Below are 26,003 nucleotides of genomic sequence, written 5' to 3' on the forward strand. Positions count from 1 at the left end.
ATAAGTGTATTCTCTTCCTTCGGGACTAACCAAAAATCGGAGCTGGAAGCTACGTCAGTGAATAACTTCCACTCTTTTTGCTCTGTTGTCGGAACAATGACCTGGGTTGAAGTGGTATCTGTTTCTTCACCTGTTGTTTCAGCTATGAAATCATCCAGAACCTGTCCTTTGATTAAATGTCTTACTTGGAACTCAATTTCATGCTCTCCTAAGTCAATGGCCCACTTAGCCATTCTCCCCGACTTCTCTGGTTTCATTAGCACTTGTCTTATTTGTTTATCCATTAAGACAATGATTTGGTGTGCTTGAAAATACCTTCGAAGTTTTCGAGCTGTGTGCACTAGTGCCAGTGTGAGCTTTTCAAGTTCTGGATAGTTGATTTCAGCTCCCTGTAGCATTTTGCTGACGAAGTATATAGGGACCTGACTTCGTGTTCTCTTAGCTACTAATACAGCGCTAATACTTTCTTTGGAGACTACCAAATAAACTTACAGAGTTTCTCCCCGCATGGGAGTGGTGAGAGTTGGGAGATTGGAGATGTGTGCCTTCATCTCGTTGAAAGCTTGGTTAGCTTCTGAAGTTCATGTGATCTTTTTCTTCTTGGGGGTGTTCTTCGTTTGTTTCTAGCATGCATTCCCCAGGATTTTCTATGGTTTCCTTGATTTTCCATGACTACTTTACTTCGGTCGTAGGTCGAAGCAAGAGTAGCTATTCCTTCGATGGTATGAAATTTGACCAATTGATGTACCGTCGACACTATAATCCCCATCTTTTTCATAGCGACCCTTCTGAGCAGGATATAATGTTGGGATGGGGATTGTACTACAACGAAGTCGAGGGTCTCCATTTGAGTCATTGGTGGGTCACCAATGGTGAAATCAAGGTTAATTTCCCGAATTTGCCAACACCTTTCTCCTGAAAATCCTAACAGGGGAAACCTTGGTGGCATTAAACGGGCTTTAATTGCTGGGTTAAGCTGTTCGAAGCAATGCTCATACGTTATGTCATATGCGCTTCCACTGTTGAAGTAGACCCTATGCACTTCTCTGTTGGATACTAAACCGTTGATGGTGACTGGTTGGTCGGATGAGGTGATGGTATCCAATGCTGGGAAAGAAATCTCTTCCCACTCGATAACTTGACTTGGTCTCTCTCTCTCTATCTCTCTCTCTCTCTCTCTCTCTCTTGTGATATCTTTGTGATACACTGGTGAATTACTTGTCCACGACCAATATTGCTTTTCCCAAGGTTAGCTTCTTGTCTTCGACAACTGGTTCAGTAATCTTGGGTGTTTTGGGGTTTCGTATCCCTTTTACCAAAAGGGAAAGCTTTCTCGATCGTACGACTTCCTCGATGGCTATCATTAGCTGGATGCATTCGTTCGTCTCGTGTCTATAATCATTATGGAAGTCACAAAATTTTCTCGTATCTTTGGGTTTTCCTTTGTTGGACAATTGGCGGAGCCTTAAACCCTTGGGCTACCTTCTCTGTGGAGAGAATCTCCCTTGGGGCTTTGATAAGTGTCCCCAAGATTCCGGTACCAGGTACCCTTCGGTATCGAGCGTACTGGACTTTGTCATCCCTATTTCCATGCCTTTTATCTCGGTGGTTTGTCCTTTCTCTTCGTTTAGATGTTGGATGATCATCGTATGCGAAGGTTCCTGCAATTTCTTTGGCATCTAACCAAACATAAGCTTTGTCAATCAAAGCTTCGTAACCATCGGGCAGATCCCGAGTGAGGTATTTGACCAGAGCTCGTGTTTTACATCTATACAAAAGCCCTGAGATCCTTTCGGTCTCCGGTAAACCAGGGATTTGTTGTGTTTTGTCAGTATACCTTCCAAGGAATAAGATGGTTCCTTCGCCATATTTTTATCTGATGCTGTGAGCAGCTAAATGATTTTTCTTGTGACGCCTTTGTTGGCTGAACTTGGATATGAAGTTCCCCTGTTTAATTCACCGAAGCTTAAAATCGAGTCCCTAGACAAGGAGTAAAACCAGATTCTAGCGTCACTTTTGAGCATCTACGAAAAGGCGTGGCATACTACAGCTTGGTTTCATTGGGACATTATTGGTACTCCTTCGAAGACATTGAGAAAATCATCGGGAACTTCTTTTCCTTCGTAATACCCTAGGTGAAGGTATTTTAATTCCAGTTGGAAGTGACTGGTTCTGTATATTTGTCACGAAGGGCCTCTTCTGATTTTTCCAGAAGTTATCAACTTCTACGTTGATATTAGGTTGGGGAGTGCCATTTACGCCATTGACACCGCTTTGTGGACCTGTTCCTACTCCAGACCCTGACTGTAGTGGGGTATATACCCAAAGTCCCCCGTTCTAAGAAGAGATTTGGGACCCCGAAGGTATCGGCATATTCTGTTGGGTCATTGTTGTATTTAAGTATGGTGTGTTTGGAGGATATCAGGGGAAAGGCCCTCCTAAGAGGTACAGAGAGATAATGTGACCTCCGTTGTTATTTGGATTGATAATGGAACCTCTATCACTGTTTGGATGGAGGACGGGTCCTCCATTACTATTTAGAGGGATGGTGGGCCCTCCATTACTATTCATAGGGATGACTGTACCTCCACTGCTTCTTGGAGGGGTTGGTTCTTGCGCTACAGGGGGTTTAGATGGAGGATTCTGCCTAGGGGGAGACTCCATCTCTAAATCTTCGTCATATTCTTCACTTTCGTAAGTGAGAGCTCGTTTGCTTTGCATGTGACCTTCAGCCATCAACTTCCTAATAACTTCCCTGATGTTATTGTAGTTTTTGAGGATGAAAGTTTTATTCGGTAAGGGTGGTGGATCCGAATTATTACGGTTTGTGGTTATAGGCATTGTGGGAGTGACTGGGGTTCGAGCACTCCCCTCAGCCTGAGCGTTGGATTGTAATAATGGAATTCCCGGGGTGAATCTGGATTAACCATGGCGATTTAGTGCTTAAACAAAGTACGATTTTGTATGTTGTGTCCCACGGATGGCGCCAATTGTTTGTACACTTTTTCGTGCTCTCTTAAAGTGATTTAAGATTTGGTTGATTAGGGCTTGATATTAAGTGATGTGAGTGAAATGAATGATGTTTTCAGACTTGCTGGAGATTTCCCGAAGGTATTGAGAATTTACGCCACCAAGGTTAGAAGTGTTCATTGAAGCGTGTTCAATGTGTGAGATACTTTGCGATTGTGTGGAACATGCTTGTTTAGGGATTGTTTTTCCCTTTTTATATCCTGACCGAGAAGCTTGTCCCTGGTCTCAATGCTTTCACCAAGTTCTAAGGTGGTTATGTCCATGTTGGTGGACTTTCCCTTAGCAGGGTGGCGGAGCTTGTAATACCTCGTCAGAATCCACTAATGGCGTATTAACTCTGGTCCCACAGTTAACGGTCACGCCCTTTATATGAGACATTTCCGAAAAGTATTCGCATTAAGTTTCAAATGGTGAAGTCATTAAATGTAAAATAAATCTGAAAAGCTGTTGACATAAATGACCAACATAAGTAATCCCAAAACATTATTTGAAACAAACGGTTTTCAATGCGATAATAAGTTCTTGAAATAAAAATGATAAAATATGCTGGACTTCCCTCCAGTACTAGCAGTAAGCAAACATGACAACTTCAGCAAGAGGAAGCATACCTCTAAGGACCTGAGATAAAAACATGCAAAAGGTCAACGAAAACGTTGAGTGAATCTACAAGTTTAGTAAAGCATTTATCGTAAGTTAGGCCACGAGATTTGTGAAAAAACATCGTAAAAATTATACAATATCATGAGCACTCGATTATAAGACTTTAACCCTCCGGATAGCTAAAGCGCTATGCATCTTCCTTTTACAATTTCTAAGCATACACCGATCAAGTGTACAAGTTACAACAGAATAATCACCCCGTACGTTGAGTCGAGGTTTGTCAAACCTAATGGTACCGTCCCTATAAGTCGAGCTTACGTAAAGTAATTAATATAATCAAGCTAAGGGATTTTTGATCTGAACTCATATGTTTATCATTTAAGTACTCGTGTCTAATATGTAAAATAGTTGAAAAAACATGTTATCTCATCCCATGTAAAAAGTAGTAGGGACTGTAGACTCACCTTAGCAAAAGCACAGTAAATCTCTTAGTAAAACCGTACGATAGTCGGAAAATCACGACCGAGAAATGCAACCTATTCAATTAGGTCATCTCAAGTAAATACATAGGTCACACTATGTCAACCCATAGTGTACGCATAGTCCTAGTGCTCAGACTGACTCAAGAAGCAAGTAAAAGTCAACTAATCTAAGCAAGTCAACCAAAGTCAAACCAAAAGTCAACTTGGTCAAAGTGGTTAACTAAAGTCAAACATCTCATTAGGTCATTCAATCTTGGTCAATATGTCAATCCAAGTCAAGTAACATATCATGGCTTATAGTTCATCAATTACACGTACGCAGTTTATTGCATGGCATCGAAAATGCGCACATCTTACAAACAACGAGCACAATTCATATCACATAAATCATGACAACATGGAAAACTCCAGATCATAAATAGACTCAAAAATGATTCCAAAAAGCCTAGCCAGGGTCTCATACGATGTCTACAGGTTGGGTTTCAGAAAGGGTCTAGTTACAGTTTACCAAACCAGTTTCTGCACGTGCATCAATTTTAGAAAAATTCTCATTTAATATTGAAAATAGATTTTAATGAATGGCCAATTGGAGATTACTCTAGACACTCCAAAGTTCTAGTATAAAATAACAAAAGACTTTCATTTTTCAAATTTGTACAGTTAATTCATTAAAGTCAGACCTTCAGTTTTTGAACAACAATCAGACATGTCATTCGGTGACGCATATAACACATAGCAAACAATGTTTTCAGAAGCTATCATGCAAATGAAATATGCTTAAGAACATATAAATAATAATATTCCAGAAGTTCAAGGTCTCAATCAACTTATAATTCATGTAAGGTCATTTCCTGTGACTACGAAAACAGTTTCAGCTCACTATAAAACACCAATTTTCATTCTATCACACCGAGAGCAATACAAAACCTTTTGACAAGATTATTGAGTCCAACTTGAGTAATTTTTAACAAGGAATTCAATGGTTATCATTTCAATAGCTAATTCATTGAGAACATATTCCACAAAACTCGTATAGCATGCAAAACCCTAACGAAAACTTCGATTAATCATAACTTAAGCATACGATAATGAAATCATGCAAATTCAAAGTCCAAATTTATTAATTTTTCGAGATCTATCCATATAGATACATTAAAAGTCAGTACATAAACTTATTTGTTCAGATTCATAACAATTAAATTCGTGATTCGCACAAAAGACAACAATCGAGTAAACTAACGACTATAACAACTATACGTGCAATCAATTGAGTACTAGACAACATTACACTATGAATTTAAAGAAAATTAGATCTAAAATAATTAAAGTTAATGATTATACCTTAAAAACACAAATTGCAAGTATAATCGCTTGTAGAACGATTAAAGCAAAAACTTTTATCTTCAAGAATTGTTCTAATTTTGAGTTTGAGAGTGTGTGTGTGTGTGTGTGTGTGATGGTGATCGACGGCCTCAAGGGGAGAAGAGGGAAGGAGAATATCGACTAGCAGAGAAAAATAATGAGGGTTTATGTTTTACTTCTCCATTTATATCTAGGTTTAGGGCCTCTAGTAAGTCCACTAGCACACCACTTAGCCCAAAACAAGTCCAAAGGGGAAAGGGGGAGGGGGTTCGCCTGAATGGCCCTTTAAGGGAGTCTCGGGCTCAGTTTTGCTTAATTGCTTGTACGAGCATGGTCCGTTTCGAGTGCCGTTAACCGTACCAGGTCTCGGAACGTTAACTAGTCGTTGAAACGAAATCACCGGGTTTAATTCATTAAATAAATAATAAATTAATTAAGTTTTTCATAAAGTCAATAATTATTAAAAAATAATTATTTTATCATTTTTCTTAGTTCTGTAAACTGAAAAGCTTTCTAGGCGATTATCTTAATCGTGTCGTTTTCTAAGTATTTCTTTATCCGAAACAAGTTCACTAATTAATATAACCATATTAATTCAATTAATCCACTAGGATCAAGTATGCATTTAATTCAATTAAACACATAAAGTTCTATGTGATCACCGATAAATAATTAACGAACAAGTAACGATAGTAACGGAAAAAGTAGGGTTGTTACATTACCCACCTGTTATTAAAAATTTCATCCCGAAATTTTAGTGCACATCCCTTGAAGTCGTCTCCTCGGGAAACAGTTGCGGATACTTTTGTCTCATCTGGTCTTCACGCTCCCACGTGAATTCTGGTCCTCTACGGGCATTCCATGGAACTTTAACTATCGGGATTCTGCTTTGCTTTAACCGTTTGACCTCACGGTCCATGATCTCCACGGGTTCTTCAAAAAAATGAATCTTGGGATCAACTTGTATCTCTTCTAAAGGAATCACTAAACTTTCGTCTGACAAGCATTTCTTCAAGTTAGAAACATGAAAAATGTCATGAATTTTGCTGAGTTCTTGCGGTAGTTTCAGTCTATACGCTACCGGTCCAATTCTCTCGGTAATCTCAAATGGTCCAATATATCTTGGACTCAGCTTGCCTCGTTTACCAAAACGTAGTACACCTTTCCAGGGTGATACTTTGAGCATAACTTTGTCTCCAACATGAAATTCCAAATCTCGCCTTCTAACGTCGGCATAACTCTTTTGACGACTTCGAGCCGTTTTCAGTCTCTCTTGTATCTGTACTATCTTCTCAGTAGTCTCGTGTATGATCTCAGGACCAGTCAATTGACTATCCCCTATCTCAGTCCAACATACAAATTGGCTACATGGATTGCTTAGCCCTTTTGAACACTGATAATTTGAGATGTTTTTGACCATCTCCAATTGGCCCTTTGTGATTTAGAATTTTTCTAGATTAAACGAGAATTTTTATAAAACTGGTGCGCGAACAGAAACTGAACTAGAAAGATTTGCATGCTACGTGAGTTCTAGGAATCGTATGATATCGTGATTGGTCTTTTTAGAAAGCTTATGACATGTACTTGTGATCTGGAGTTTATCATAATTTATTGATGTGTCATTTGTAAATAATGCTTGTCCGATTGCATGACTTTTGTGAACACTTACGGTAACCGAACTAGTAAATGTTAAATTGCTAAACGAATGTGTGAAACTTACGAGTTGACCTTGGTATGACTATGTGACATCATTGACATGACCTACTGATGTAGTTGACTTAGGTTGACCAACTTGACCAAGTTTGACTTTCGTTTGACTTGCATGACTAGTTGACTTTGGTTGACTTTTACTTTTCAAGTGTGTCGGTCTGAGCAATAGGACAACTATATTGTGGATCACTCTATTGAAATAGACTTATGTAACTATATATTGGTATATTTAGCTTACATTACTCGATCATAGTAATCTGACTACTCGTTACTTGTGCTTTACTCAAGTGCACTCAAGGTGAGTCTACAGTAACATGTTGTTTTAAACTGTTTTACGAATTAGAAATGAGTACTAAACTGAATATACATATGAGTTTGATCAAAAAGCCCTTAGCTTGAATATCTTAATTACATTTGTAAGCTCGAATCATAGGGACGGATCCGTTAGGTCTGACAAACCTCACTCAACAAACGAGTGCTTATTACTTCGTTACATATACACTTGATCAGTGTATACTTATAGTGTAAAGGAAGTCATGTAGCATTTAGCTATTTGTAGGTTAAAGCTTTATATTCAAGTGCTCATAACAGATGTATAATTTTTACTGCTTTGAACGAAATTCGCGTGGTCTAACAAACGATAAACGATTTACTAAACATGTAGATGCACTCAACAATTTTGTTGACCGTTTTCATGTTTTAGCTCAGGTTCTTAGAGGTATTTGCTTCCACTACTTTGATGACTATTTGCTTGGTTGCATGCTATGGATTGGAGTCCATCATTGTCTTTATCAAGAACACTTTACATTCACATTGAAAACCATTTCTTTTAAATAATATTAAGATTATTTACTTTTGCCATTTATGTTAAACTGTTTTAAATTACTTTACATTTGATGACAACGTCTTATGAAATTAATGTGAATGCTTTTCGGATACGTCTCATATAGAGGGCGTGGCCGTTAACTGTGGGACCAGGAGTTAATACATTGTTAGTGGATTCTGATGTAGTGACCCGAACTTTTCCATGTTTATATATATTAAATGAAATTGTTAATTACATGATTAAGTGTTTCCAACATGTTAAGCAATCAAACTTGTTAAGACTTGATTAATTGAAATAGGTTTCATATAGACAATTGACCACCCAAGTTGACCAGTGATTCACGAACGTTAAAACTTGTAAAAACTATATGATGACATATATATGATTATATATGTAGTTAACATGATATTATGATAAGTAAGTATCTCATTATGTATTTTAACAATGAGTTATATACATAAAATTGAGTTTATTGAATTAAGAAACTCGAAACGATATATATAACGATTATCGTTATAACAACGTCTTACTAAATACATATGAATCATATTAAGATATTGATACACTATGTTTAATCATGATAAATGATAAGTAAACATGTCATTAAGTGTATTAACAATGAACTACATATGTAAAAACAAGACTACTAACTTAATGATTTCGAAACGAGACATATATGTAACGAATATCGTTGTAACAACATTTAACTGTATATATATCATACTAAGATATATTAATATATCATAATATCATGATAATGTAATAATTTAACATCCCTTTAGATATAATAAACAATGGGTTAAAAATATTTAACAAAATCGTTAACCTAAAGGTTTCAAAACAACATTTACATGTAACGACTAACGATGACTTAACGGCTCAGTTAAAATGTATATACATGCAGTTTTTTAATATGTATTCATACACTTTTGAAAGACTTCAAGACACTTATCAAAATACTTCTACTTAACAAAATGTTTAAAATTATATCCTCGTTCAGTTTCATCAACAATTCTACTCGTATGCACCCGTATTCGTACTCGTACAATACACAGCTTTTAGATGTATGTACTATTGGTATATACACTCCAAATATCAGCTTTTAGCAGCCCATGTGAGTCACCTAATACATGTGGGAACCATCATTTGAAAACTAGCATGAAATATCTCATAAAATTACAAAAATATTAGTAATCATTCATGACTTATTTACATGTAAACAAAATAACACATCCTTTATATCTAATCCATATACCAACGACCAAAAACACCTAAAAATACTTTCATTCTTCAATTTTCTTCATCTAATTGATCTCTCTCAAGTTCTATCTTCAAGTTCTAAGTGTTCTTCATAAATATTATAAGTTCTTGTTTCATAAAATCTAGAATACTTCCAAGTTTGCTAGCTTACTTCCAATCTTGTAAAGTGATCATCCAACCTCAAGAAATCTTTCTTATTTACAGTAAGATATCTTTCTAATACAAGGTAATACTTATATTCAAACTTTGATTCAATTTCTATAACTATAACAATCTTATTTCGAGTGGAAATCTTACTTGAACTTGTTTTCGTGTCATGATTCTGATTCAAGAACTTTCAAGCCATCCAAGGATCCTTTGAAGCTAGATCTATTTTTATCATTTCCAGTAGGTTTATCCACAAAACCTGAGGTAGTAATAATGTTCATAACATCATTCGATTCATATATATATAACTACCTTATTCGAATGTTTAAACTTGAAATCACTAGAACATAGTTTAGTTAATTCTAAACTTGTTCGCAAACAAAAGTTAATCTTTCTAACTTGACTTTTAAAATCAACTAAACACATGTTCTATATCTATATGATATGCTAACTTAATTATTTTAGACCTGGAAACAAGAAAAACACCGTAAAACTGGACATACGCCGTCGTAGTAACACCGCGGGCTATTTTGTGTTTGATAATTAAAAACTATGATAAACTTTGATTTAAAAGTTGTTCTTCTGGGAAAATGATTTTTCTTATTAACATGAAACTAAATCCAAAAATCATGGTTAAACTCAAAGTGGAAGTATGTTTCTAAAAATGGTCATCAAGACGTCGTTCTTTCGACTAAAATGACTGCCTCTTACAAAAATGACTTGTAACTTATATTTCCGACTATAAACCTATACTTTTTCTATTTAGATTCATAAAATAGAGTTCAATATGAAATCATAGCAATTTGATTCACTCAAAACGGATTTAAAACGAAGAAGTTATGGGTAAAACAAGATTGGATATTTTTTGATTGTTGTAGCTACGGAAAATATTGTAACAATTCTATACACATTATATCCTAGCTAACTTATATTATATTATACATGTATTCTAACATATTATGTAATCTTGGGATACCATAGACACGTATGCAAATGTTTTGACATATCATATCGACCCATGTATATATATTATTTGGAACAACTATAGACACTCTATATGCAGTAATGTTGGAGTTAGCTATACAGGGTTGAGGTTGATTCCAAAAATATATATACTTTGAGTTGTGATCTAGCCTGAGACGTGTATACACTGGGTCTTGGATTGATTCAAGATAATATATATCAATTTATTTCTGTACATCTAACTATGGACAACTAGTTGTAGGTTACTAACGAGGACAGCTGACTTAATAAACTTAAAACATAAAAACGTATTAAAAATGTTGTAAATATATTTTGAACATACTTTGATATATATGTACATATTTGTTATAGGTTCGTGAATCAACCCGTGGCCAAGTCTTACTTCCCGACGAAGTAAAAATCTGTGAAAGTGAGTTATAGTCCCACTTTTAAAATCTAATATTTTGGAATGAGCATACATGCAGTTTTATAAATGTTTTACGAAATAGACACAAGTAATTGAAACTACATTATATGGGTGAATGATCGAAGCCGAATATGCCCCTTTTGCTTGGTAACCTAAGAATTAGTAAACCGATCTACTAATTGACACGAATCCTAAAGATAGATCTATTGGGCCTAACGAACCCCATCCAAAGTACCGGATGCTTTAGTACTTCGAATTCGTTTTTATCATGTCCGAAGGATTTCCCAGAATGATAGGGGATATTCTTATATGCATCTTGTTAATGTCAGTTACCAGGTGTTCACCATATGAATGAATTTTATCTCTATGTATGGGATGTATATTGAAATATGAAATCTTGTGGTCTATTATTATGATTTGATAATATATAGGTTAAACCTATAACTCACCAACATTTTTGTTGACGTTTAAAGCATGTTTATTCTCAGGTGATTATTAAGAGCTTCCGCAGTTGCATACTAAAATAAGGACAAGATTTGGAGTCCATGCTTGTATGATATTATGTAAAAACTGCATTCAAGAAACTTATTTTTGATGTAATATATTCTTATTGTAAACCATTATGTAATGGTCGTGTGTAAACGGTATATTTTAGATTATCATTATTTGATAATCTTCGTAATGCCTTTTAAACCTTTATCGGTAAAATAAAGGTTATGGTTGTTTTAAAAATGAATGCAGTCTTTGAAAAACGTCTCATATATAGGTCAAAACCTCATGACGAAATCAATTAATATGGAACGTTTATAATCACTATGAACGGGACATTTCAGTTGGTATCCGAGCGTTGGTCTTAGAGAACCAGAAAATTGCATTAGTGTATCTTACCGAGTTTGTTAGGATGCATTAGTGAGTCTGGACTTCGACCATGTTTTTCTTCAAAAACGATTGCTTAACATTTTTTTGTTGGAAACTATATATTATTAACATGTAAATATTATGTGATATATTAATCTCTTAACGTGTTTGATATTGTGAGATAGATTTCTACCTCTAGTACAAATCCCATTGATTTACCTAATAATAATGAAGAGTCGAATATATTTTGGGAAGATTCACAAATTCCCGAAGAGGAACCGGAAGAGGAGGAACCGGAAGAGGAGGAACAAGAAGAAGAGGAGGAATCGGAAGAGGAGGAACTAGAAGAAGAAGAGGTTCCAGAGGAAGAAATATTGATACCTATAGTAAATCGATTAAATAAAAGAAAATCCTTAACCAATGGACCAAAGTTAATAATGGTCAATGGTGTTTCCGCCGAGGAAGCAAAATATTGGGAAGATTACCAATTTTTCGATGAATCGGATCCCGATGAGGATTTCGATGATGTTATAGAAATTACCTCGACCCAATTTAATAAAGCGAAAGAAAATAATAAAGGAAAAGGTATAAAAATAGAGAAACCCGATTCCAACCCCGATGAACTTTATATGTATCGACAACATCCGTATTTCCTAAAATGTAACAATGACCCGGGAACCTCTAAACCACCAGGTTTTTCTAAACCATTATAGAAAACGACGGCTCGTATTAGAGGAACACCATATATTCCTAGAAAATTAGGAAAACGAACCAAGTCCGAAGAAGAAGAAACCAGTGATTCAGATTAGAGGGTTGTAATCATGTTGTGTATTATATGTATTGTAGTGTGCTTGTACTTTTATGTTCTATGTAAAAATTGCTTGTATTGTTTGTTAATTATCTTTTACGAATCTAATCCTTGTCTATTTTACAGTATAAAAATAAAATGGACGTTAAGGGTAGACAACCGAATATTTTAGAAGACCTACCAGAGGATATGATTGAGGAAATCTTGTCTAGAGTCGGTCAGAATTCATCAGCACATTTAGTTATGGCGAAATTAACTTGTCAAACATTTGAAAGACTTTCCAGAAATGCCTTAGTTTATAAAAGGCTTTCCTTTGATAGGTGGGGTATATCACATTGGGGAGACTGTAAGTTACGCCGTGTTTTCTTTAAAGCATTAAATGCGGGGAACCCAAATGCAATTTTACGCTACGGGTTAAGAACCTATTTTGACTCAACATATCCCAACATAGGATTTCGTGAATTAGAAAGAGCTTCTAACATGCAACATAAAGAAGCATGTTATGCTTACGGGTTAGTGATGTTCGCTTCTTACCAAAGTGAGAAAAAGAATATTGGATTGCAACTTTTAAATAAAACCTTCCCACAAGTGACGGATTCAGTAGTTGGGGTGAGAAACAAGGTTTTTAGATTATTACGGGGCTGTTGGACATTACGAAACCCTCGTCCTTTTGACGACATTACAACATGCTGCCTAGCCAATGGTCATAACGGTTATTTTCCACAAGACCAAGGATGGGAAGTCGTCTTAGTAAAACCAGAATGCATGACTTGTTTCTGGACTTATGAATTACGTGTCTTTATTTTCTTTGCTGAACAACTTGCGTATTAACTAGATTTATCTTCAAAACTGTCATGTATCAAAGTGTACTATATTTCATGTTATATGTAATATAGCGATGTTGTAAGTTTGAAGAATATTTGTATGTGATATATTATTATAATCAGTTTTTCATATGGAATTGTAGTAGTTGAATTGCATATTAGCTACTAAGTATGAACTTAACAGGTAGGTAGTACCCGAATTTAAACTTATAAAACGCTAATATGAAGAAAAAGCTTTTATAAATGAGTTCATATTATGCTACGAAATACTATTGACTACTCTTAATATTCTGTATGATTAACTCGATTCAGTTGGCTATTTTGAAGGAAATGGCACCGACTACTCGACACACCATGAATATGAGCGAAGAGGAATTTCGTACCTTTCTTGCTGCAAACATAGCCGCAGTACAGGCTGCGCTACATACCAACAATAACTCTGAATCTAGCAATGCAGCTAACAGCGCAAGAAATCGTGTAGGATGCTCCTACAAAGAATTCACTGCCTGCAAACCTTTGGAATTTGATGGAACCGAAGGACCAATTGGATTGAAAAGGTGGATCGAGAAAGTCGAATCGGTGTTTGCCATAAGTAAGTGTACTGAAGAGGACAAAGTTAAGTATGCTACGCATACCTTCACAGGTACTACGTTAACGTGGTGGAACACCTATCTTGAACAGGTAGGACAAAATGCTGCTTACGCACTACAGTAGTCGGCATTCAAGCAATTGATGAACGAGCAGTACCGTCCTAGAAACGAAGTCAATAAACTCAAGGCAGAACTTAGAGAGTTACGAACACAAGGGTTCGACGTTACCACATATGAATGACGATTCACAGAGTTGTGCCTATTGTGTCCGGGAGCATTTGAAGATGAAGAAGAAAAGATCGACGCGTTTGTAAAAGAGTTACCAGTAAGGATTCAAGAAGATGTAAGTTCACACGAGCCCGCTTCTATACAAAAGGCAAGTCGAATGGCTCATAAACTCATAAATCAGATTGAGGGAAGAATTAAAGAGCAGGCGGCCAAAGAAGCCAACACGAAACAACTCAAGAGGAAGTGGGAGGAAAACGGTGACAAGAGTCACCAGTACAACAACAACAACAACAACAACAATAACAACCACAATCGCAACAACTATCCCAACAACCGCAACAACAATCGCAACAATAACCGCAATCCTAACAATAACTACAACAAACATCCCAACAACAACAACAACAACAACTACAACAACCGTTTCAACAACAATAACAATCCCAACAACAACCTCAATAACAACAACGGCAACAAAGACCAAAAATAGCCATGTCATAGGTGTGAAGAAAATGATCAGGGATTTTGCACGACATTTTACAACAGGTGTAAAAGAAATGGTCATAGCGCGACAAAGTATGAGTTCTATGGACCAAACTTTAACAGAACTAAAGGAGCAAATAATGTCGGAACAAGTAATGCCGAAACGAATAGTGTCGGAGCAAGTAATACCAACGCTGTTTTTTATAAATGTGGAAAACTGGGCCACATTATTAGAAATTGCCCGAATCAGGGGAATACTAATGGGCAGGGCCGTAGAGGAGTTTTCAATATTAATGCAGCAGAAGCACAGGAAAACCCGGAGCTTGTTACGGGTACGTTTCTTATTGACGATAAATCTGCTTATGTTTTATTTGATTCGGGTTCGGATAGAAGCTATATGAGTAGAGAATTTTGTGCTAAATTAAGTTTCCCATTGATGCCTTTGGATAGTAAATTTTTACTAGAATTAGCAAACGGTAAATTAATTTCAGCAGATAATATATGTCGGGAGAGAGAAATTAAACTGGGGGATGAAACGTTTAAAATTGATTTAATACCAGTCGAGTTAGGGAGTTTTGATGTAATAATTGGTATGGACTGGTTGAAAAAGGTAAGAGCAGAGGTCGTTTGTTACAAAAATGAGATTCGCATTATGCGTGAAAAAGGAAAACCTTTAATGGTGTACGGAGAAAAGAACAACGCGAAATTAAATCTTATTAGTAGTTTGAAGGCGCAAAAACTAATAAGAAAAGGTTGTTACGTCATTCCAGCACACATCGAGGAAGTTAAACCTGAAGAAAAGAACATCAGTGATGTTCCCGTCGCAAAAGAATTTCCCGATGTATTTCCGAAAGAATTACCGGGATTACCCCCACATCGATTCCGTTGAATTTCAAATAGACCTTGTACCAGGAGTTGCACCAATAGCTCGTGCTTCATACAGACTCGCACCCAGCGAAATGAAAGAATTACAAAGTCAGTTACAGGAACTTTTATAGCGTGGTTTCATTCGACCAAGTACATCACCATGGGTAGCTCCTGTTCTGTTTGTCAAGAAGAAAGATGGTACATTCAGGTTGTGTATCGACTACCGAGAGTTGAACAAACTTACCATCAAGAACCGTTACCCATTACTGAGAATCAACGACTTATTTAATCAACTACAAGGCTCGTCGGTTTATTCGAAGATCGATTTACGTTCTGGATATCACCAAATGCGGGTGAAAGAGGATGGCATTCCGAAGACTGCTTTTAGGATGCGTTACGGTCATTATGAGTTTATGGTTATGCCATTTGGATTGACTAACGCACTAGCTGTGTTCATGGACCTCATGAACCGAGTGTGTGGGCCATATCTTGACAAGTTTGTCGTTGTTTTCATCGATGACATACTTATTTACTCGAAGAATGATCAAGAGCACGAAGAACATTTGAGAAAAGTGCTAGAGTTGCTGAGAAAAGAAAAACTGTACGCTAAGTTTTCAAAGTGTGCATTTTGATTGGAAGAAGTTCAATTCCTCGGTCACATAGTGAACAAAGAAGGTATTCAGGTGGATCCAGCAAAGATTGAAACCGTTGAAAAGTAGGAAACCCCGAAAACTCCGAAACACATACGACAGTTTTTAGGACTAGCTGGTTACTACAGAAGGTTCATCCAAGATTTTTCCAGAATAGCAAAATCCTTGACTGCATTAATGCATAAAGGGAAGAAATTTGAATGAAAAGATGAACAAGAGAAAGCGTTTCAATTGTTAAAGAAAAAGTTAACTACGGCACCTATATTGTCATTACCTAAAGGGAATGATGATTTTGTGATATATTGTGACGCCTCAAAGCAAGGTCTCGGTTGTGTATTAATGCAACGAATGAAAGTAATTGCTTATGCGTCTAGACAATTGAAGATTCACGAACAGAATTATACGACGCATGATTTGGAATTAGGCGCGGTTGTTTTTGCATTAAAGACTTGGAGGCACTACTTATATGGGGTCAAAAGTATTATATATACCGACCACAAAAGTCTTCAACACATATTTAATCAGAAACAACTGAACATGAGGCAGCGCAGATGGATTGAATTGTTGAATGATTACGACTTTGAGATTCGTTATCACCCGGGGAAGGCAAATGTGGTAGCCGACGCCTTGAGCAGAAAGGACAGAGAACCCATTCGAGTAAAAGCTATGAATATAATGATTCACATTAACCTTACTACTCAAATAAAGGAGGCGCAACAAGGAGTTTTAAAAGAGGGAAATTTAAAAGATGAAATACCCAAAGGATCGGAGAATCATCTTAATATTCGGGAAGACGGAACCCGGTATAGGGCTGAAAGGATTTGGGTACCAAAATTTGGAGATATGAGAGAAATGGTACTTAGAGAAGCTCATAAAACCAGATACTCAATACATCCTGGAATGGGGAAGATGTACAAGGATCTCAAGAAACATTTTTGGTGGCCGGGTATGAAAGTCGATGTTGCTAAATACGTAGGAGAATGTTTGACGTGTTCTAAGGTCAAAGCTGAGCATCAGAAACCATCAGGTCTATTTCAACAACCCGAAATCTCGGAATGGAAATGGGAAAACATTACCATGGATTTCATCACTAAATTGCCAAGGACTGCAAGTGGTTTTGATACTATTTGGGTAATAGTTGATCGTCTCACCAAATCAGCACACTTCCTGCCAATAAGAGAAGATGCCAAGATGGAGAAGTTAGCACGACTGTATTTGAAGGAAGTCGTCTCCAGACATGGAATACCAATCTCTATTATCTCTGATAGGGATGGCAGATTTATTTCAAGATTCTGGAAGACATTACAGCAAGCATTAGGAACTCGTCTAGACATGAGTACTGCCTATCATCTACAAACTGATGGGCCGAGCGAAAGGACGATACAAATGCTTGAAGACATGCTATGAGCATGTGTTATTGATTTCGGAAACAGTTGGGATCAACATCTATCGTTAGCAGAATTTTTCTACAACAACAGCTACCATTCAAGCATTAAGATGGCGCCGTTTGAAGCACTTTATGGTAGAAAGTGCAGGTCTCCAATTTGTTGAAGTGAAGTGGGGGATAGACAGATTACGGGTCCGGAGATAATACAAGAAACTACCGAGAAGATCATCCAAATTCAACAACGGTTGAAAACCACCCAAAGTCAACAAAAGAGCTACGCCGACATTAAAAGAAAGGATATAGAATTTGAAATTGGAGAGATGGTCATGCTTAAGGTTGCACCTTGGAAAGGCGTTGTTCGATTTGGTAAACGAGGGAAATTAAATCCAAGGTATATAGGACCATTCAAGATTATTGATCGTGTCGGACCAGTAGCTTACCGACTTGAATTACCACAACAACTCGCGGCTGTACATAACACTTTCCACGTCTCAAATTTGAAGAAATATTTTGCTAAAGAAGATCTCACTATTCCGTTAGACAAAATCCAAATCAACGAAAAACTTCAATTCGTCGAAGAACCCGTCGAAATAATGGATCGTGAGGTTAAAAGACTTAAGCAAAACAAGATACCAATTGTTAAAGTTCGATGGAATGCTTGTAGAGGACCCAAGTTCACCTGGGAATGAGAAGATCAGATGAAGAAGAAATACCCGCACTTATTTCCAGAAGATACGTCAACACCTCCAACTGCATAAAATTTCGGGACGAAATTTATTGAACGGGTAGGTACTGTAGTGACCCGAACTTTTCCATGTTTATATATATTAAATAAAATTGTTATTTACATGATTAAGTGTTTCCAACATGTTAAGCAATCAAACTTGTTAAGACTTGATTAATTGAAATAGGTTTCATATAGACAATTGACCACCCAAGTTGACCGGTGATTCACGAACGTTAAAACTTGTAAAAACTATATGATGACATATATATGATTATATATATAGTTAACATGATATTATGATAATTAAGTATCTCATTAGGTATTTTAACAATGAGTTATATACATAAAATTGAGTTTATTGAATTAAGAAACTCGAAACGATATATATAACGATTATCGTTATAACAACGTCTTACTAAATACATATGAATCATATTAAGATATTGATACACTATGTTTAATCATGATAAATTATAAGTAAACATGTCATTAAGTGTATTAACAATGAACTACATATGTAAAAACAAGACTACTAACTTAATGATTTCGAAACGAGACATATATGTAACGAATATCGTTGTAACAACATTTAACTGTATATATATCATACTAAGATATATTAATATATCATAATATCATGATAATGTAATAATTTAACATCTCTTTAGATATAATAAACAATGGGTTAAAAACATTTAACAAGATCGTTAACCTAAAGGTTTCAAAACAACATTTACATGTAACGACTAACGATGACTTAACGACTCAGTTAAAATGTATATACATGTAGTGTTTTAATATGTATTCATACACTTTTGAAAGACTTCAAGACACTTATCAAAATACTTCTACTTAACAAAAATGCTTACAATTACATCCTCGTTCAGTTTCATCAACAATTCTACTCGTATGCACCCGTATTCGTACTCGTACAATACACAGCTTTTAGATGTATGTACTATTGGTATATACACTCCAATGATTAGCTCGTAGCAGCCCATGTGAGTCACCTAACACATGTGGGAACCATCATTTGGCAACTAGCATGAAATATCTCATAAAATTACAAAAATATTAGTAATCATTCATGACTTATTTACATGTAAACAAAATAACACATCCTTTATATCTAATCCATATACCAACGACCAAAAACACCTACAAACACTTTCATTCTTCAATTTTCTTCATCTAATTGATCTCTCTCAAGTTCTATCTTCAAGTTCTAAGTGTTCTTCATAAATATTATAAGTTCTTGTTTCATAAAATCAAGAATACTTCCAAGTTTGCTAGCTTACTTCCAATCTTGTAAAGTGATCATCCAACCTCAAGAAATCTTTCTTATTTACAGTAAGATATCTTTCTAATATAAGGTAATACTCATATTCAAACTTTGATTCAATTTCTATAACTATAACAATCTTATTTCGAGTGGAAATCTTACTTGAACTTGTTTTCGTGTCATGATTCTGCTTCAAGAACTTTCAAGCCATCCAAGGATCCTTTGAAGCTAGATCTATTTTTTTCATTTCCAGTAGGTTTATCCATAAAACTTGATGTAGTAATGATGTTCATAACATCATTCGATTCATATTTATATAACTACCTTATTCGAAGGTTTAAACTTGAAATCACTAGAACATAGTTTAGTTAATTCTAAACTTGTTCGCAAACAAAAGTTAATCCTTCTAACTTGACTTTTAAAATCAACTAAACACATGTTATATATCTATATGATATGCTAACTTAATGATTTAAAACCTGGAAACACGAAAAACACCGTAAAACCGAACATACGCCGTTGTAGTAACACCGCGGGCTGTTTTGGGTTTGATAATTAAAAACTATGATAAACTTTGATTTAAAAGTTTTTCTTCTGGAAAAATGATTTTTCTTATGAACATGAAACTATATCCAAAAATCATGGTTAAACTCAAAGTGAAAGTATGTTTTTCAAAATGGTCATCAAGACGTCGTTCTTTCGACTGAAATGACTACCTCTTACAAAAACGACTTGTAACTTATATTTCCGACTATAAACCTATACTTTTTCTGTTTAGATTCATAAAATAGAGTTCAATATGAAACCATAGCAATTTGATTAACTCAAAACGGATTTAAAACGAAGAAGTTATGGGTAAAACAAGATTGGATATTTTTTGATTGTTGTAGCTACGGGAAATATTGTAACAATTCTATAAAAATCATATCTTAGGTAACTTATATTGTATTATACATGTATTCTAACATATTATGTAATCTTGGGATACCATAGACACGTATGCAAATGTTTTGACATATCATATCGACCCATGTATATATATTATTTGGAACAACCATAGACACTCTATATGTAGTAATGTTAGAGTTAGCTATACAGGATTGAGGTTGATTCCAAAAATATATATACTTTGAGTTGTGATCTAGCCTGAGACGTGTATACACTGGGTCGTGGATTGATTCAAGATAATATATATCAATTTATTTCTGTACATCTAACTATGGACAACTAGTTGTAGGTTACTAACGAGGACAGCTGACTTAATAAACTTAAAACATAAAAACGTATTAAAATGTTGTAAATATTTTTTGAACATACTTTGATATATATGTACATATTTGTTTTAGGTTCGTGAATCAACCTGTGGCCAAATTTTACTTCCCGACGAAGTAAAAATCTGTGAAAGTGAATTATAGTCACACTTTTAAAATCTAATATTTTGGGATGAGAATACATGCAATTTTATAAATGTTTTACGAAATAGACACAAGTAATTAAAACTACATTATATGGGTGAATGATCGAAGCCGAATATGCCCCTTTTGCTTGGTAACCTAAGAATTAGTAAACTGATCTACTAATTGACGCGAATCCTAAAGATAGATCTATTGGGCCTAACGAACCCCATCCAAAGTACCGGATGCTTTAGTACTTCGAATTCGTTTTTATCATGACCGAAGGATTTTCCGGAATGATAGGGGATATTCTTATATGCATCTTATTAATGTCGGTTACCAGGTGTTCACCATATGAATGAATTTTATTTCTATGTATGGGATGTATATTGAAATATGAAATCTTGTGGTCTATTATTATGATTTGATAATATATAGGTTAAACCTATAACTCACCAATATTTTTGTTGACGTTTTAAGCATGTTTATTCTCAGGTGATTATTAAGAGCTTCCGCTGTTGCATACTAAAATAAGGACAAGATTTGGAGTCCATGCTTGTATGATATTATGTAAAAATTGCATTAAAGAAACTTATTTTTGATGTAATATATTCTTATTGTAAACCATTATGTAATGGTCGTGTGTAAACGGTATATTTTAGATTATCATTATTTGATAATCTACGTAATGCCTTTTAAACCTTTATCGATAAAATAAAGGTTATGGTTGTTTTAAAAATGAATGCAGTCTTTGAAAAACGTCTCATATAGAGGTCAAAACCTCGTGATGAAATCAATTAATATGGAACGTTTATAATCAATATGAACGGGACATTTCATCTGACGGGGTGTTACAGCAAGTAAATGTAACAATTGGACCTGGTTGAGTCCATTGGATTTGTTGGAGTTTGATGTTGTTGGATGTCGATTTATTCCACTGTGAAGATACCTACAACGATTTTCAAAGTGGCAATGAGGTTTGAAAAATTACGGCAGACCTCTTTGGCCGACGATGGGTGGTTCGACGGTGGTGCAGGTGGGTTAGCTTGTGCCGCTAAAGCCGACGAATTCGACGAGTTTAAAGGGGGTTCAATCATTGTACGACTAACATGGAACGTACCGTTTCAAGTGTTGGGAACGACTCACGATGTATAATTATATGCTTGGTATGGGAGTATTTATCCGGCAAATCGTTAATCGCTAACATAACTAGATCGTTGTTTTCAATGGTGTTGCCAAGGTTTCGAAGTTGATTAGCAATATTATCAATGTTACGGAATTACTCCTCAACCGAAAGATTGACCATATAAAACCCACATAATTCGGCCTGTAGTTCCATGGTTTTGGCATATTTGTTGTTAAGGAATAGTTTTTCGAGGAACACCCACGCATCGCAAGCGGTTGCAGATCCAGAATTCAGTAGGCGTTCGAGCAAGGAAGGTGATATAGTGTTGTATATCCATGTGGATACGACTGCATTCGCTTGTATTCAATCAACATTTGCCTGTTCTTCAGTGGTGGGCGCACGGAGTATGAGATCAGAAACATTGAACCCGACACAATGGGTTGTGAAATGTCTCTTCCAATTAGAGTAATTTGATTTTGTAAGATTGAGTTTTATGGGAATCAAGTGGTGGACGGAGGTGACGGTATATATTTTATCATACTTGTTGGAATCCATGTTTAGGTTTTAGGGTATAAGATGTAGAAAAAGATTAGCAGAAAACGAAAAAGAAAAAGGAGGCAGAAGTTTTATCGTGGGATTAGGGTTGGGGAATATTTGCACTGGCTCGATACCATGTTACGGTTTAAAGATTGATATGTATATTGATTTAATTTCGTGAATATACAAGTACAATATATAAGGCATAATATACTATTCTAGAATCGGGCCTTAGCCCTTACAAACAAATGGGCCATAAAGATAAACAACAATCGGCTAACACATTACACGTTGACTTTAGTTTGGTGGTTACTAAGATGTACAACATTTTTTGTGTGTTAATGCCAACTTTAACGAATGTCTTCAGAAAACTCGTTTTTTTATTTTATATTGTTCGAATTTTTTGTTCCGTTGGTCCTTAAGTTATACACGAAATTGCAATCCGAGTCCCTCGAGTTTTTAATTAGATTTTCAGGTCCTTTTAATTGCATAATTTGGCAATCCGCATCCCTCAGTCCACCTGCCGTCTAAATTTGTCGTTAACCCTTGACATGTGCCATGCATGTGAGGGTAAAATCGTATTTTACTCTTTTCTTCGACTTTTTTGCTCTGTTGGTCCTTCGTTTATACACATAATTGCAATCCGAGTCCCTTAAGTTTTTAATTCGACTTTTTATCTGCTTCTTTCATACACTTCATCTCCTTCTTTTACAATTAATTGTTCAAGAATCCATATATCATTCACATAATTATATTTAACATCCAAATATCTCTCACTTCAGATAATCAAATCTAAGCAGTTGCATGAATTTAAATTTTATATATGTGCTAAAACAAAAACGCATTTGTTGAAACAGAAAAATATAAATCATAACCTTGAACGATGTAATCAAATCATAAATAAAATCATGAAAGCTTGAGATCAACCCAAAATACCAGATTTGCAAAATACCACTCTTTTTGCACCAAGTTTCAAGTTTTACGAACGCCAATTTGGTCCAGTAATGTGTCGTTACAATTTTGGTTTCATCATGTTTTTAAATTTATATTTATATATTTATAAAGTAGATAAATAAAATTGAAAAATACGGAGTATATTAAATTTAAGAAAAGTATATATAAAGTAAATATAATTATAATTATATTATATATTTATAAATTAAAAATAATTAAATTAAAAGATTTTTTGCGCCAGTAGTCCCTCATTTTTAATGACTTGAGGGATCAGCGTAGCTAAACATTTTAAAAACGAGGGACCAATACAGAAAAAAGGCTGAAATGAAATAATAAAACCAAAATGCCCATCACGTGTTAATCTGGTGAAGGCAATTAATGACCAAAATGTAGACGGCAGGTAGACGGAGGGATGCGGATTGCCAAATTATGCAATTAAAAGGACTCGAAAATCAAATTAAAAACTTGAGGGACTCGGATTGCAATTTCGTATATAATTTAAGGACCAACGGAGCAAAAAAGTCATATTGTTTTGATAAAGTTATTAACATTTCAAAAAAATAAATATTAAATTAATAAATTAAAAGTAATGTTAACTTTAATAAATAAAAAACAAAGAAAGAAAAAAAGACAAGTCGAGTAATAGAATTTTGTTTTTGAAAAAAAGAAGGAAAACACTACAACAACAACAACAACAATACCCAATCCCATATGAGTGGGGTATGGAGGAGGTGGGATGTAGACAATCCTTCCTCTATCCTAGAATAAAGAGAAATCATTTCTCCACCCCGAGTTAAACACTCACAAGAGCGAAGAAAGTCCTCCCTCTCTCTATTCGACGGGTAGAGAGATTGCTTTCAAGGGGACCTCCGGCCAAAAAAATAGGAAAAAAAAAAAAAGTAGAATAAGCATGAAATAAATAGATAAAAAAATAGTAAAAATACAAAAAAATTCAAACACTACACTAATTAGTAAATATTATTTGATTTTAAAATGTCAAATGCTCACATCGAATTGATGGTCCAGATTAATGTGGGCCTAGGAGGGGGTCACGTTAGAACTTTCCGTTAGAAAATTCAAACAAACGTTGCTATGGACCTATGGTTATCTTGATGTCAAGTTGACACTGCAAAACGTGCATAACGTGCTTTGTTGCTTTGAAGAGTTTAGTCACCTAAAGATTTAGAAAAATTCAAACAAAGGCTGCTATGGTCCAGAGGGCCTTGGAGGGGATCGCGTTAGAGTAAATCCACCCCTCTACATTCATCTATCAACCTATCTCCATTAAACAATTTACAAACTTTGTCATTTATTTTATAGATTTTTTCTCCGTTGGTCCCTATACTATACTTCATATTGCTAACAACATCTCTTGAGTTTTTTTTTTCCCTTTAGAATCCTTTGTTTATAAAAAATTTGTAATCAGCATCCCTCAGTCTAAATTCCGTTAAAAATATCCGTTAACCCTTGACTTGTGTGTCTTGCATGTGAGGGTAAAATTGTCTTTTTACCTAAAATCGAGGGACCACCGGTGCAAAAATATTTTAAAAATACAAATTAATACCGAGTAGAAAATAAAATTAAAAATAATTTTTATATATTCTGAATTCAAAATTAAAAACAAGTCATTTTCATCTTACTTTATCATCTTCACATCCCCAAATATCAACGGATCTTATCATCATTCACCTTCTTCAAAACCACATCTTCATTTGTTCATCGTCATCGATTATCTTCATATCACAATAGTATATATTTATATTTATCAATTATAAAACAAACTAAGAAGTAGAAAATATTACCAGGAACAGAAAAGGGGCTAGAAATTTGGCTCTTAACATATTACCAAAACCCATCACCAACACCACCAAAGTCAGTCAATGAAGCTGTATGAGCTCTACAGTTCATGTATCCAAAACAGCCTTTTATATGCTTTTAATGATGACCATGATGATGCATATGAGTCTTTCTTCCATTAGCATCATTGGCACTCAAGAAAGCCAAAACAATGATCAAAACTAACTTTATTACCTGCAAAATTACATCAAAGAAAAGTTCAAGATTCAAGAACCACCATTAGAAAGCTGCTATATTTTTTTTCAAATTCTTCAACTATTTCAAATTCTTCAACAAAACCTAAAAAGAAGAAGGAAACATGTCAATAAGTATTGAAAAAAGATTGTAACTTTGGGGTTGTTTTACGCATTCCCTGTAATGATATGGGATTCAAGTTATAACTTTATTAATATTGAAAAAAGATTGAAACTTTGGGGTAAGGGATTCAAGTTATAACTTTATTTTTAAAAAGGCAATAAAATAAATAATACAGTAATTAATACTTTATGAAGAGGGGGATTGTTCAAAAGAAAATAAAACATTTAAGAACCATTTGAAGAAGATACAACAGAAGAAATGGCCAATTGGGTTCCTATTTTCCCTTAGAACCAAGAATTTAAACAAGTTGTAGACATAAAATACAAA

General features: G+C 35.1%; 1 long non-coding RNA gene across 2 annotated transcripts; it reads right to left on the bottom strand.

Annotated features, from left to right (window-relative positions):
* Positions 1-22,725: 22,725 nt before the first annotated feature.
* Positions 22,726-25,855, bottom strand: LOC139872552 (uncharacterized). 2 transcript variants are annotated; one of them, XR_011767086.1, is made up of 3 exons: positions 25,325-25,855; positions 25,163-25,255; positions 22,726-25,033 (listed from the first exon to the last, which is right to left on the bottom strand). It is a non-coding gene; the product is annotated as an uncharacterized lncRNA (long non-coding RNA). The 2 variants fall into 2 exon arrangements; XR_011767085.1 differs by lacking the exon at positions 22,726-25,033 and having other exon boundaries at positions 25,093-25,255.
* Between the last annotated feature and the right edge of the window lie 148 nt (positions 25,856-26,003).

Source organism: Rutidosis leptorrhynchoides, chromosome 10, assembly GCF_046630445.1.
Source record: "Rutidosis leptorrhynchoides isolate AG116_Rl617_1_P2 chromosome 10, CSIRO_AGI_Rlap_v1, whole genome shotgun sequence".
NCBI lineage: Eukaryota > Viridiplantae > Streptophyta > Magnoliopsida > Asterales > Asteraceae > Rutidosis > Rutidosis leptorrhynchoides.